Here is a 14,355-nt window from a genome sequence, read left to right as displayed (position 1 = left end):
CATTCCTCTTGAGTTTGCTTGGTAGTCTTTTCTGTATGTATCGTAGCCTGGGAACTTTGTCTTTTTCTTTTCTGTTAGTTTTGTTTTTTTGAGAGCTACGATATCTAGCTCTAATCTGTTGGCAATCTCATCCAGTATGTTGATTTTTTGGTTGAGCCCTCCGGAGTTCCATGACCCTATGCGTAAATCCTCCGTCTTGTTTACTGGCATTGTTGGTTGCCTTGTCGTATAGCCGACATTACTTTTGTAGCTCTTTTCATCATGCTTGCGAATTCCAACATTTTATTATTGAAATCCGTATGAAAGTTGGTGATGAGGGCCGCCGCATCTTGGATTCCTTGGTTTTGGGTTTTTTAGAGGAATCCTCTTTTGGTTTTTGTGCTGCCTGTGCATAGCTAACGTCTTTTTTTGTCGTGAGGTTGCTTATTTGCCTGTTAATTTGCTGTTTGGGAGCAGGTTGTTTCTTCTTAGGGGCCTTGGCGCAACCTCTATAGTTAGCGGTATGCGCTTTCCCGCAGTTTGCGCATTTTGGATCAGTCTCCTTGATTTTTTCACAGTCTTGACTATTGTGGTTTTCTCCACATTTGACGCACTTCGCGCCACAGTGACATACTTTGGAGCTGTGGAAGTACCCCTGACAGTTAAAGCATTGTATGGTGTCTTTTTGGATCTTGTATTCATCTTCTATATGAATTCTCATATACTCGTAGCATAAATCAGATATTTTTTTAATTTTGCTGTCATCTTCCTCTTTTACTGTTACAATAAAATGCGGCAGAGGTTTTCTTTCTGCTTTCTTGGATATCATATTTATGACCCTTATTGCATCGATGCCTTTATGTTGAAGTTCGTTCATTATTGTCTCAGTGTTTGTGTTAGCTAAGAGGCCCTTCATGATTACTCTTTTAAGTCTGTCGCTGTCTATAGGATACGCTACTTATTCTATTTTGGGACTGTAGTTTTGTAGGATGTTGACGAAGAGTAGTAGAAAATACCTAATATAAATACCTAAAAGACAGAACCTAAAGACGGGAACCAACACAACGTGGAATACCGTTCTGCCCCTCAATATTTTTGGTTTAGGATCAGTGAGATAGGGCAGACCTGCCGATTTGTCGAAAAAAATTTTCTTACTGTTTTAGCTGGTCTGTTTTCAGCTATTTCGTTTTCATTATTATGGGAAGAGACTGCTGTACTTGTATTGACCTCTTTTTCTTTTCTTTCTTTGAGCCTTTTTTGTGTGTTTTTGGCTGCTACTGTCATCTCTTTTTCGTTTCTTTTTTGAATTATCTCGGTTTGTTTTTTTGCAATGCTTTTTTTTAGGGCTTTCTGATGTGTTTTTATCAGTGGTTTTTTCCCTTTTTTATTTAGCTTTTTCCCATCCTTCTTCGGGCTCTGGGGCACTTTTTGATTTTTCTCGCATGTCACTGCTGCTGGTGTCGCGGTTTTTAGCTGTCTTCTTTTCGGATGGTTTTTCTTTGGGTTTTCCAGTCGTGACTGTTTCGATAATCATTTCTTCAAGATTTTGTGGTTTTTCTTCAAGAGGGAATCGGCGAGGTTAGCGCCATTATATGGCTTACTAGCCTTTTTATTTCTTCGTCTTTTTTCTTATTTTTGTTTCTGAGCTTAGTCACTAAGAGTTCTTCAATTTGTCTGTTCGCTTTGTCTTCTCTGAGTTTACTTTCTTCTCTTGTAAGTTTATTTTCTCCTTGGAGGGCAATAATCTGCTCAGTCAATACATTGAACAACCGAGTCAATTCGTTGTTTTTTTCGGATTCAGCCATTTGTTTGGCCTTTTTATTTACCTGTTCGTCATCATCTGAAGAATCTCCTAAAGGCCTTTGCCTATTTCTCTTGTTTTCTTCTTCGTCATTTATTAGTTCCATGACTTCTTCTTCTTCAGTTTCCTCTTCTATTGTTTCTTCCATCTTTGATATTGTTTCCTCTTCTTCAGAGGACTCTTCGTATGTGCCGTCTTCGCTATCTTCAACTTCTGACGCTTCGTTGTTGCCGTCATTAATTTCGCTAATAAATTTTTTATAATGTTTATCGGAGTTAATTATATTAATGGTGGGATCTACAGGAGACGACGGGTTGTCGCTTACTTCATCTTCAGGTGATAACACCTGCGTGCTATCACTACAGGGGGGAGGGATGTCGCAAATAATGCCTGACGGCGGTGAAAGACAGGGGTTTCGAACAAAATTTTGGAAATCTTACTCCGACGACCCTGTTTTTTTTTCGATCACCCCTTAGTATTAATAAGTACTGTTAACATTGACGGTTGCTTCTCTCAAAATGTGTCTGCACGTCCTCACTGTCCGGTTACTCGAGTCGAACTTTCCCAGATCAATACACGTTTGCGATAATTTAAATAGATCCACTGAACTCTCTTCTTTAAAGCAAGCCTTCGTTTAAAGTGGGTACCGCAAAACTTCACTAGAAACATCAGTAGAAACCATAGATATCCAACGACATCAATCCCGAAAGTCGCAAAGAAATTTTGACAATCTCTGTGGAGTTAATTCAAAATTTAACAAAAATTTTGTGCTGTTGTTGCAAATGTTGAATTTATTTTATAGAAAATAATTGATATCTCAAAAATGTTCGCTATAAACGAATTAAAACACAATCATGTCGATACTTACTTACCTAAAATTTCTGAGAATTTAGCAATTGTAAAAAGGACGTCGTCACTTAATTCTATATAATCGCAGATCACTTACTTGATACATTACATGATTACGTACGTTACTTGATTTTTTTACTTTTGCACTTTTTAACAACGATTTAAAGCATGATGGGATCTCCGCAACCGGAGATCCGGAGAAGTCTTGCGTCGGGTTGGTTATATATTATTTCGGTAATATTCGGGTTTGTACATTGTTCATTTATGGAAGTTTCGTGATCAGTGATCACATTTCAAACAGTATTTTTCCAGCATATTATTTGTATGATTTTTATGACATCTTTGCACTTTTTTTCGCGATTTAGCTGCTTAGAAGCTTCCTGATCATACAAGAAATATACGGTCTTGAAGTTGAACGTAGGCTCGATCCGCAATCTCCTCTTCGTCACTGTGGTCAATAGAAGAAGTTTCCCTTTCGGAGGGCCAAAATGATCCCTTTTTCTAAGAATGTTATAGAAAAAGGAATTATTAAAGAAAGTAAAGCTGTAGGAGCACTAAACAAAACGGTCAAATTTAAGTTATACAGGAATACGAAAATCAGGATTTACCAAACGATTATGTAACCTTCAGTATGGATTCTATATTGATTCTGTATGGCAGCGAGACCTTATATGTATGAGATATAGTATTGAAAAAGTGGCTAACTCCTTGCGTTTTTTGTTTTTAGATATTTCCCTTATATCCGCTTTTAGTCAAGAAACTTTAAGTATTATTATTTTGAATCTACTGTAACTTATACTTTTCCTTGCATTTGTCTGAGAGTAAAAATCTGTACTTATCTGTGTATACTTTTTTAAGGAATATATTATAACCTTTCGAGACTGGCTGAATGACGAAAGTCAATGCCACAAAAAAAAAACTTATACTTTTATATTTATAATAAATTTTAGTTACACACAACACAAGAAACTACGTACGAATTCTAACAGCACATAACCTGTCTTATTGCTTGTAAGAAACTGACACCAAATTGGGAGATTCCGTGAGAATTTTAAGCATGTTGGAGTTAGCAAGTAGGTATTATTGACCCATAATCATTTTATCTTTGTCGTTTATTTTGCTTAGTACGGTAAATGTGTACATGCAGGATTTTTTCTCTTTTGAATGATATCGAAATGTCAATTTCGCAAAAAAAAAATGGAGTTAGCAACTTATCACTCTTATACGACGATATGTTTATATTTCAAGAAAAAGGTTAACGCGAGTTAATACTAAAATAAAGGTAGAAGATCTCGGCATAGCCTATGTGTTAGTTGTTGCTTTGAAAGCTTCAGGGTCTTCTAACATTATTGACACAAATTGGTCACATTACTCCTGTAGTGATCCTTTTACAATTTAACATGCTCCTTTTCGAACTTAGCTGCACCGCATTAAAGACGAATATTAGTCAGAAATACGTACACACGGTTGCCTATATATATATATATATATATATATATATATATATATATATATATATATATATATATATATATATATATTTGGGAATGCCAAAAGTCCTTTTTTTAAAAAGAATTTATTAGAGCTAAAACGACTAATTACAATAAAATCAGATTCTAAACTGAATAAAATATTAGTTAAAATAAAAAATATACATTTGCAATTATACAATTCACTATATTACGAAACATAGCGTCAGCACTCCTAAGTTCAATGTCTTTGACAATGTCAGCACTCCTGAGTCCATGGCCTGAATAAACCCATAGGCGTCGCTCTATAACTCCTCTTCCCCTAGATTGAAGCTCCTTGTGGGAGGTGAATTTTCGAACTGGAATCGTCTGGGTCCTGTATGTTTGACATTCTTATGTCTTCTTTTCTTTTGGTTTCTTTTCTTGTTCTTATCGTTATTTTCTTATAGATAATGTAGATGATTATTACAACGATGGCAAGATATAATATGATCGTCCAAATGCTGGGAATGTGGTAATTTTCTCTTTGTTCCATGATGGGTGTGATTCTGTTTGTGGGATTTTTTTTAAATTTTAAATTCTTCAAAGTTATTTTCATAGGTGAAACGCTTAACTCTTTAAACTTTAATTTCGGCTCGGTGATTAATATTGGTTGTCCAAAGGTTCGATCTTGGAACAACAATTCTTGGTTTCTGAAAAGGATTGTACACTGTGTATTTTCGATCAGAAAGATGCCTGTCAGTGTTTTAATTTGAATTCCTTCAGAGCATTTGAAAGTTAATTTTTCCTCCATAGGAAATATTGCCAAAAACTGGTTCATCTCTGGTATGATTTCGATGTGATTGCCTTGGATGTCTGCCTTAATATATTGACAATTACTGGAGTTTTCTTGTAAGATTATCTCCTTTTCGCATATGTGTTCTTGGTTATTTTGTAGACGGCTTGGACATTGGAAAATTTTACCATGGGTGCAGATGTCGTTGAGAGGTATTATTGTATTTTTATTTTTTAGCAAATATCTTGTATTAGGTATTATTATTGCAAATTCTGACTCAATTTGTGTGGGTATAGGTAATAAATAGTAGAGATCAAAGATGTTCTCAAAATCGATAGGAATTGTTAGAAAATATTGAATTTGGTTTTCCTCTATTTTACAGGTGATTTCCAGAATGGATTCAAAATCTAAAATATTTTCGTGTTTTAATTCAAATGGTAATTGTGTTTTGTAAAATAAAGAGATTCTTTGTAACTCTCGAAATAGATCACTAGATTTGATAATACTAGGGTGTAAGGTTTTGAGCTTACAAAAAGTAATAGAATTTTCTACAGTCTCCATTACATCAAGTATGGAATTATATGTGATAATGAGTTCATTGAACATGTCTTTTAGATAAATAACGTTCTCAAATTTGGTTTGAAAATCGACAATGTCTTTTATTTCAAAAATCTTTGTTTTAAGGATTATTTCATTTGTTTGAATATCTTGAATAGTTTGATTGAAGTTATCTATGATTTGTTGACTAAGAGAATATTGATTAAGTATCTGATGTTCTAATTTTAGTTGATTAGTTTTCAAATATTCTAGTATTAAATTTATCTTTTCGCCATCTTCGGCGTCTAAATTACCTGTGATTGCTTTTACTATTGCACCAAAGCCATTAATCAAGCCTCTTTTCCTTCTTGTTAAATTAATATGAATATTTAGACCGCTAAATTTTTCTTGTATGCTGTTTTTTATATATTGAATAATATTAACGTAGTGTTACGTCTCTGATCTAAAGAATTCGCTGTTAGAAATGTTATTTTTAAGATACTCAAATTGCTTGTTCAGGTTGTCATATTCAGTTACAAGTGGTTTTAAATTATAAAAATGTACAAATGTATGACTAGATTTTTGGAGTTTTGCGGTTCCTAATTTTATAGGTAGAATGCCTAGGTTGTGGGTGATATCCTTTATTTCGGCTGTTGTATGTCCGATTGTGACGAACCTGGAAAAATATAAGGTTTCCGTTTAGGTCGTTTTACATTTGAAAGGTGAATGTTTTCGGTAGTATTTTTATGCCGCTTAATGAGTTTTGCTGTTTTCTTAAATTTATTAATGGATTTAATATTTTCCTTTTGATATTAATTTTTAGTTTTTCCTTTTATTTGTCTGTTTCGCACAAATACTTCGGTAGGAATTTCATTTGGTAATTCCTCGCGTGTTTCATTTGCTTTATTTATAACTTTTGCTTTATTTTAATATTGGAATATAGTAATTTCATTTTATCCTTATGATTAGAAATATAATTATTAATTAATTGTTGCTCTAGGTCAATGTTAAATGGGGAGTTGATGTCTAAATGTCCCGTGACTAGTTCATGGGGTTTCATTTTTGTTACGGCGTGGATAGTACTGTTGTAAGCTAATAATGCATAGTTTACTTTTTGTTCTATTGGGTCGGGTTTATACTCATTTTGATTGTTTAGTAACCTGATATGTTCTATAATAGTTGAATGAAATCTTTCAGCTATACCATTTGATTCTGGATGCTGGGAGGAGATAAAGTGGATTTTTACCTTGTGTAATGCTAATAAGTCTTTAATGACTGAATTTTTTAGTTCTGTACCATTGTCTGAAATGATTTGTTCTGGAATGCTATGATGTGTAAAGAATCTAATTAAAGCGTTTGCTACTTCGATACCTTGAGCAGAATTAAGTTTATAAAGTTGGGCATATTTAGAGAAAGAATCGACTATCGTTAGAAATTTGGTATTTTCAAGAGTTATGGAATCTAAATGTAAAATCTGAAATGGCTTAATTGCTGTAGGAGTAATACTAAATATTGGCTTTATGGGATTCCTATCATATTTTGTTATTTGGCATATTTCGCATTCATTAATATAAGTTTGTATAGAAGCTCGTTGATTGGGCCAATAATATAATGATTTAATTCGGTTATCCGTTTCATCTAAACCTCTATGATTTTGCTTGCCTTCATGATAGTTTTGAATTATTTCTTTAATTTCGTTTATAGGAACATCGATAAGTTTCTTGGTACAATTAATAAATGATATTTGAGAATTTTTAAAATATTTTTGGATAACAACGCTAAATTTCTCATATACTGGGTCTTCAAAATAAAGGTGATATTTTATTTTGGGTATGGTATATTCTTTAATAAAATCAATAACATCACGCTCAAAATTGTTTTTTGAGAACTGGACGAGAATTCTTTGTCTTTTATCAAATAATTTGATTATAGTGGGACTAGCAGGATTAAAGTTAACTTCAGAGATAAAAATTTGGTTAATTCCCGTGTTTACAGGGTTTTCGGAAATAGGAATTCCGGGGGTAGGATTTTCTACATTGGTGTGTATCGTCTCACCGTCATCAGGATTTTCTTCTTGTCTATTATCTTCATCTATTTCAACAATCAGCGATTCTGTATCTGGTTCATTATTAGGATCTTGTTGAGCTTGTTCGTTAAGTGTTTCCATATATTCAAAAATATTTTTTGTGTTTTCCAAATTTTTTGTTTCATTGACGTTTAGCTCTATTCTGGATAATGTATCACAATTTGTATTTAAAGATCCTTTTTTATAAATGATTTCATAATCATATTCTTCTAGCTTCAAGCGCCATCTTACTAGTTTGGAGTTGGGATCTTTTAATGAAAATAACCACTGTAGTGGTTTATGATCAGTAATAATAGTAAAGCGTCGTCCAAATAAATACGGGCGAAAATATTTGACAGCCCATACTATTGCCAGTAACTCTTTCTCAATTGTTGAGTAATTGATTTCTGAGTTGTTCAAAGTTCTGCTTGCATAAGCAATTGGCAAGTCGGATCCAATCTTTCCTTGACTAAGTACGGCTCCTAGCGCAAAATTACTAGCATCTGTAGTGAGATTGAAAGGACAGGAGAAGTCAGGATACTGTAATATGGGTTCATTTATGAGAAGTTGTTTACAAGTTTCAAAACATTGGATGTAATCTGAATCACTTACATTGATTTCAGCATTTTTCTTCAGGCGAGTAGTTAGTGGTTTAGTAAGTTTAGAAAAATCTTTGATAAATTTTCTATAATAACCTAAAAGTCCTAAAAATCCTTTTAATTGTTTAGTATTTTTGGGTATTGGAAAATTTTTTATCGCTTTTATTTTGTCTGGGTTCGGCTTAACACCTTCTGGCGTTACAATGTGACCTACATATGCTACTTCTTTTTTTAAAAACTCAGATTTATCTATTTGAATTTTGAAATTTGATTCTCTTAATCTTTGAAACACTTCTTTTAAATTAACTAGATGCTCCTGTAGACTTGTACTAAATATAATTATATCGTCAAGATAAACCAAACATTTTTCATTTTGTATACCTCTTAGGATATTATCCATGACCCGTTGGAATGTCGCTGGGGCGTTACGGAGTCCGAAAGGCATTCGCAAAAATTCGTAGTGACCATTTTCTGTATTGAATGCAGTTTTTTGAATGTCGCGTTCATCCATCTCGATTTGATGAAACCCTGAAGCGAGGTCGAGTGTCGTAAAGTATTGACACCGTCCAAGTTTATCCAATAGGTCACTAATGTTAGGTAAAGGGTATCTATCACCAAGTGTGATAGCATTAAGACGTCGATAATCTATTACGACTCTAAACTTAGGTTTATTGGAGGCGTCCATTTTTTTTGGGACCACCCATATAGGAGAGGACCAAGGGGAATCCGAAGGTCTAATAATATCTTGATCCAGCAGGTTCTGGATTTGATTTTGCACTTCCTTCCTATAAATTTCTGGATATCTATAGGATTTTGAATATACTGGTATATCGTTTGTTGTTTTTATTGTATGTTTAATTTTATTAGTAAAAGTTAATTGATTACCTTCGACATGAAAGATATCGGAATATTCTTTTATTAACTTTAATATTGAATTTATTTCCTCAAAATTCATATGATCTGTTCGAACTTTAGAAATATCGAATTTGAATTCTTCAGCATTTATGGAATTAAAATTTGGATTTAAAATTTGTTCGTATTCAGCGAACTTTTCCACCATGATTGGGGAGGTTACATCCAATTTAAAATAAGATTCAGAAGAATTCAAAATCGTGCAAATAGCCTTATTGTTTTCTACCGTCGTAAGGCATTCCGGAATTTCTAATTTACCGATTTGTGTATATGGTATAATTACATCGCCATTTTTTATATTTTCAACATTTAAACTGATAACTTGCTCGGTTCGTGGCGGCACTACTATACAATTCGTGTTGCCACTGTTCCCGGCTTTATAATAATTCAATTTTATCTTACTCTGCGAAGTAATTAAAACGTTATTGGCCAAATCAATTTTTGCATTTAATTTTTTTAAATTATCGAGGCCTAATAAGCAGTGAAAATAGTCATGGAATTTAAAAACGCAATAACTTAAATTTAATTTATTTTTAGTATTAAAAATTTTCGATAAGGGAATTTCAGTACAGTAATTTTCCTGTTTTACTCCAAGGGCTGTTGAAATTTGAAAGGGTTTACGAAAAATTGAATTTTTAAAATATTTTTCAGCGACTTCTGGGGTTACAAACGATTTTGTGCTCCAAGTGTCTATTAGTACTTTAAGATTATGCTCAGGAAATACAATGTACGGCAATTCACTTTCGTTATTTATCAGATTTAAAAGTTCAACTTGAGTAATTATGGATTTTCCGAGGCTCTGTTCTCTAAAAAATGATTCTCATTAGTTAATTCAACTTCCTCGGTATCGCCAATATTATGTAGCTCCTCAGCTATGATATTTTGTGGTTGACTTGAAAATGTATTATTGAAGCGTCTTTGATTTCCAAAATTTGTTGGTCTAAAAGTATTTTGACTAGTGGTACTCATTGGAGTTGGGGCTTGAAATCTTTGATTTGGATTTGATTTAAAGACATTACTACTTCTGTTATTTGTAAAAATATTAGTTCCTCTGTTATTATTTGAAAAAGAGGTTGATGCTAATGGTTGTCTTGTTTGTTGAAATTGTGTGGAGTTTGTTATAGGTGGGGCTTGAATTCTTTGTCGAGGTTCATTGAATGTAAAGGATCTGTTCGTTTGAGGAAATTTTTGTTGAAAGTTAAGCTTTGGTCTTGGATTACGATTATTTTGAAAATTTGGCTTTGTTTGCCTAGATTGTGAAGAATTATTTTCATTTAAATAAATTTGAAAATCGTTAGTTAAAATACTTAGTGCAGAATTTAAATCTTTAGGGTTTTTAGTTCGCATGAAGGTGCCAAGTGGTTCTTTTAGACCACGTAATAATACTCGTAGGGCTAAATTTCTAAAATAGTTTGATAAAATTAATAATTCTTGGTCATTAGAACGTGTAGTAATCAAAGATATTTGTAAATTCAAAAGATGTTGGACTTTATTGAAGAATTCAAAGGGAGTTTCATTATTTTGCTTTAATTCTGACATTTCTATACTAAGAGTATAAATATCTCTTTTATCAGCGTATGTATTTAGCAAGGCATCTTTAAGATCTTGCCAGGTCCTAACTACACATGCTGAAATGTTAATAGCAGCTTCACCTTTTACTTTTGCTAATATGCTAGACATAAGGTATTCATTCTGAAAATCATCTGAATCAACTGTATTATAAAATTTATTAATCAATTTTTCACAGATTTCCACGAATCTAGGAAGTAATGTATTTTCTCCGTGGAAATCTGGAATCATGTCAAGATATTCCTTTTTTAATTGTGGGATTGCCATTTTTATTTTATTTTTTAAGTAAAAATTTAAATTAGAAGTACGATTATTTATTAAGAAGGAATTAGAACAAAAATTATCTTTAATAGGGAGTTTTGAGTCAGAATCTGAGTTTGATGAATCAGAATTTATTAGAATTTTAGGCTCTCTATACGACATAAGCACTTACCAGAGAAGAATTGTCCACTCCATGTAAGCTGGTTCACTCAGAAGGTTTGTCTAGGCAGGTATCTTCGATATTCACTCGAAAAGTCCACTTAACACGATTCCTGTTATAAAGGGCTACTCAATCCACCCACAGGAATATAACACTTCCGAATTAAGGTCAATAAATCGTTGAAACGAACCGAATTTATATTCGCTAAACCCGTTTGACCTAGCTACTGACTGCGCCACTCAAATTTGGGAATGCCAAAAGTCCTTTTTTAAAAAAAGAATTTATTAGAGCTAAAACAACTAATTACAATAAAATCAGATTCTAAACTGAATAAAATATTAGTTAAAATAAAAAATATACATTTGCAATTATACAATTCACTATATTACGAAACATAGCGTCAGCACTCCTAAGTTCAATGTCTTTGACAATGTCAGCACTCCTGAGTCCATGGCCTGAATAAACCCATAGGCGTCGCTCTATAACTTATATATATATATATATATATATATATATATATATATATATATATATATATATATATATATATATATACTCAGTGACATTAGAAGTGTTACACCCAGAAGGAGTAATTTCTTGAACTTAATTTCTTGCCAACAGAATGACTATATTTAAAACATGCTATGATAACAATACCAATGGTTTATCTTTTATAATTTTTGTAAAAATAAAGTTTTCTCTTCTAAATTTTTTTGTGAGAGACCGACCTGTAAAAACCGGTTCGTATAGAAATTTTTAGTTATTGTTTCTCAGTCTAATTGTATTCAGTGTAAGCAAATGCCTCGAGTTCGAATAAACCATAATTACCACCATTTTAGCGATTTTGACAGGGGTAGAATTATTAATAAAGATATGGGCTTGTCGTATCGCGAAATTGGCCGTCGTGTTATTTGTACGGCAATAACGGCTATGCGTGTCTGTCGTGTGTGGACAAACTAAGGCAGAGGAATACGAAGAAGACCAACTGGGCAACCAAGGCGTACCACAGAGCGTCAAGATAGGCGCTTTAGATTACTGGCTCTGCGAGACCGTTTTGCTACTGCGCGTCAAATTGCTGATCAATGGTTTGGAGTAGTAGGTAGACCTGTTAGTATGCGTACACTATACCGTCGTATTCGAGCCTTTGGACTGGTTTCATTCCTCCCATGACTAGTGCTTCCTTAGACTGCGGACCACGGTCATCAACGTTTGAATTGGTGCAGAGAACGGCAGCATTGGGAAGCAGAATGGCGTAATGTAGCATTCAGCGATGAATCACGATTCTGTTTAGGAATGCATAATGGTCGTAGGATGGTAAGACGCCGCCGTGGAGAACGACGAGATATCGGGTTTGCTGTTGAGAGGCATGTATACAGGACAGTTGGAGTAATGGTTTGGCGGGCTATTGCCTATGGTAACCGATCACCATTTGTGTTTATTCGAGGCAATATCACAGCTGCGCGTTATGTTGAAGACATCTTACAAACCAGTTTACTGCCTTATCTCGACGGCCGTCGAGACGTCCTTTTTCAGCAACACAACGTGCGTCCCCATATTGCTCATCAAACTATGGACTTATTCCAAGAAGCTGGCGTTAATGTGTTGCCACGGCCGCCCCGTGTCCCGGATTTAAATCCTATCGAACATGTATGGGATATGATGTGAAGGATACTGTCCACTTTGCACCATCCTGCACAGACTCTGGCACAGTTAATACGTGAAGTTTAAGTTGCTTGGAACGAGGAGCCACAAGCAGACATTGAACATCTCATTTTGTCCATGCATAGACGTATACAGGAGTGTATTCAGCTACGGGGTCGCCAAACACATTATTAATTTTTTTTTTGATTACTTGTTAATAAAAATTCTTGACAACGTTATCGTTTCATTCTTGATGTAAATCTACTATGTTGCCAAAAAATTAAGTTCAAAAAATTATTCCTTCTGGGTGTAACACTTCTAATGTCACTGAGAATATATATATATATATATATATATATATATATATATATATATATACAGGGTGGTGAATTGTTAAACGGACAATAGGAAACCCATTGAAAAATTCTAAATTGTTGAATTCCTGCTTCCCTAATTATTTTACACCAAAAGTCAAGAAAAACTATTTTTATGGGACTGAAATATGTATCGAAAACAAATGTTAAAATTGTTCTACGATTTAAACGTATTCCAAAATTTTGCAAGAATATAATACATTTTTCAGGCCACCCCTTAAAGTCAGGCCACACGCTGTGCAAGAATGTGTATGACATGTTGAGTTTGGTCATATTGATGTTTCTGATTTTGGACAATATTTGAATTGCCAAAATTTTTATTTTGTGATTTGTTATTTAAAAACCAATAAAGTTGATTAAAAATGTATTCAGTTGAGGAGAAAGTAGCAATAATAAAAATGTTTTATTTAGGCAATAGTGCGCAAATTGTCAGTTCTTTATTTAGCGTAAGATATCGCAATATACCAATTTCAAGCCATTCAACAATTCAAAGGATTTTACAACATGTTGTAAATGTTGGGACCGTGATTTCTAATTGTCCCTGTACAAACAATGTTGCTGAGGTACCAAGAAATTTAAAAAATCAAAATTAAATAAATGTATTAACAGCAGTTGTAAAAAATCCTTAAATAATTTCTCGAACCATTGCAGACCAGTTTAATATTTATAATTCCATTTCTTAAAAATTTTGAAAATAAATAATTTCCATTCATATAAATTTCAATGTCATCAAGAACTAAGAGAAGGAGATGTTGAGTGACGAGCAGAATTTTTGCTATGACATTTTAGAGAGAAGTAATGCAGACAAACAATTTTAAAAAAACATTTTGTTTAGTGATGAATGTACATTTACATTCAATAATAAACCAAATGTTCAAAATTAAAGGATTTGGTCGACAGAAAAGCCTGAGGATATTATTGAAAGCCATTTTTCTATGAGGAAAATTTAAATTCAAAAATGTTGTTAGACTTGTTCCAAGAAGAGATTTTACCTAGACTTGCAGAAATAGCTCCAAATGAAGAAGAAATTTGGTTTCAAATAGTTAATTGAGAACGTGATTTTCATCAGAATCACATTCAATAATTGTGGTTTAATTCAATAGGAACACTGAACGACAAAAGAAGTGGCCACCCTATAAATTGCCAGAATAAAAATTCGAGCAGTACACGCAGTAGTTCCATTTGGTTCATTTATTGAGACAATTTTGACTTTATTCATGATCATAACAAAAATTACATCTTTGGGATAAACTTTATCGTAGGGTTAGAAGTCAAACAGGCCAGCCAGAAAGAAGAAGAAACTTCGTGAAAAAGCATGTTTTTATTTAAACTTTGTTCCTTTTCCTCCCAAATCGTATGCAAAT

Source organism: Diabrotica undecimpunctata, chromosome 6, assembly GCF_040954645.1.
Source record: "Diabrotica undecimpunctata isolate CICGRU chromosome 6, icDiaUnde3, whole genome shotgun sequence".
NCBI classification, from domain to species: domain Eukaryota; kingdom Metazoa; phylum Arthropoda; class Insecta; order Coleoptera; family Chrysomelidae; genus Diabrotica; species Diabrotica undecimpunctata.
The sequence above is the reverse complement of the archived record's forward strand: the minus strand, read 5'-3'. Positions refer to the sequence as shown.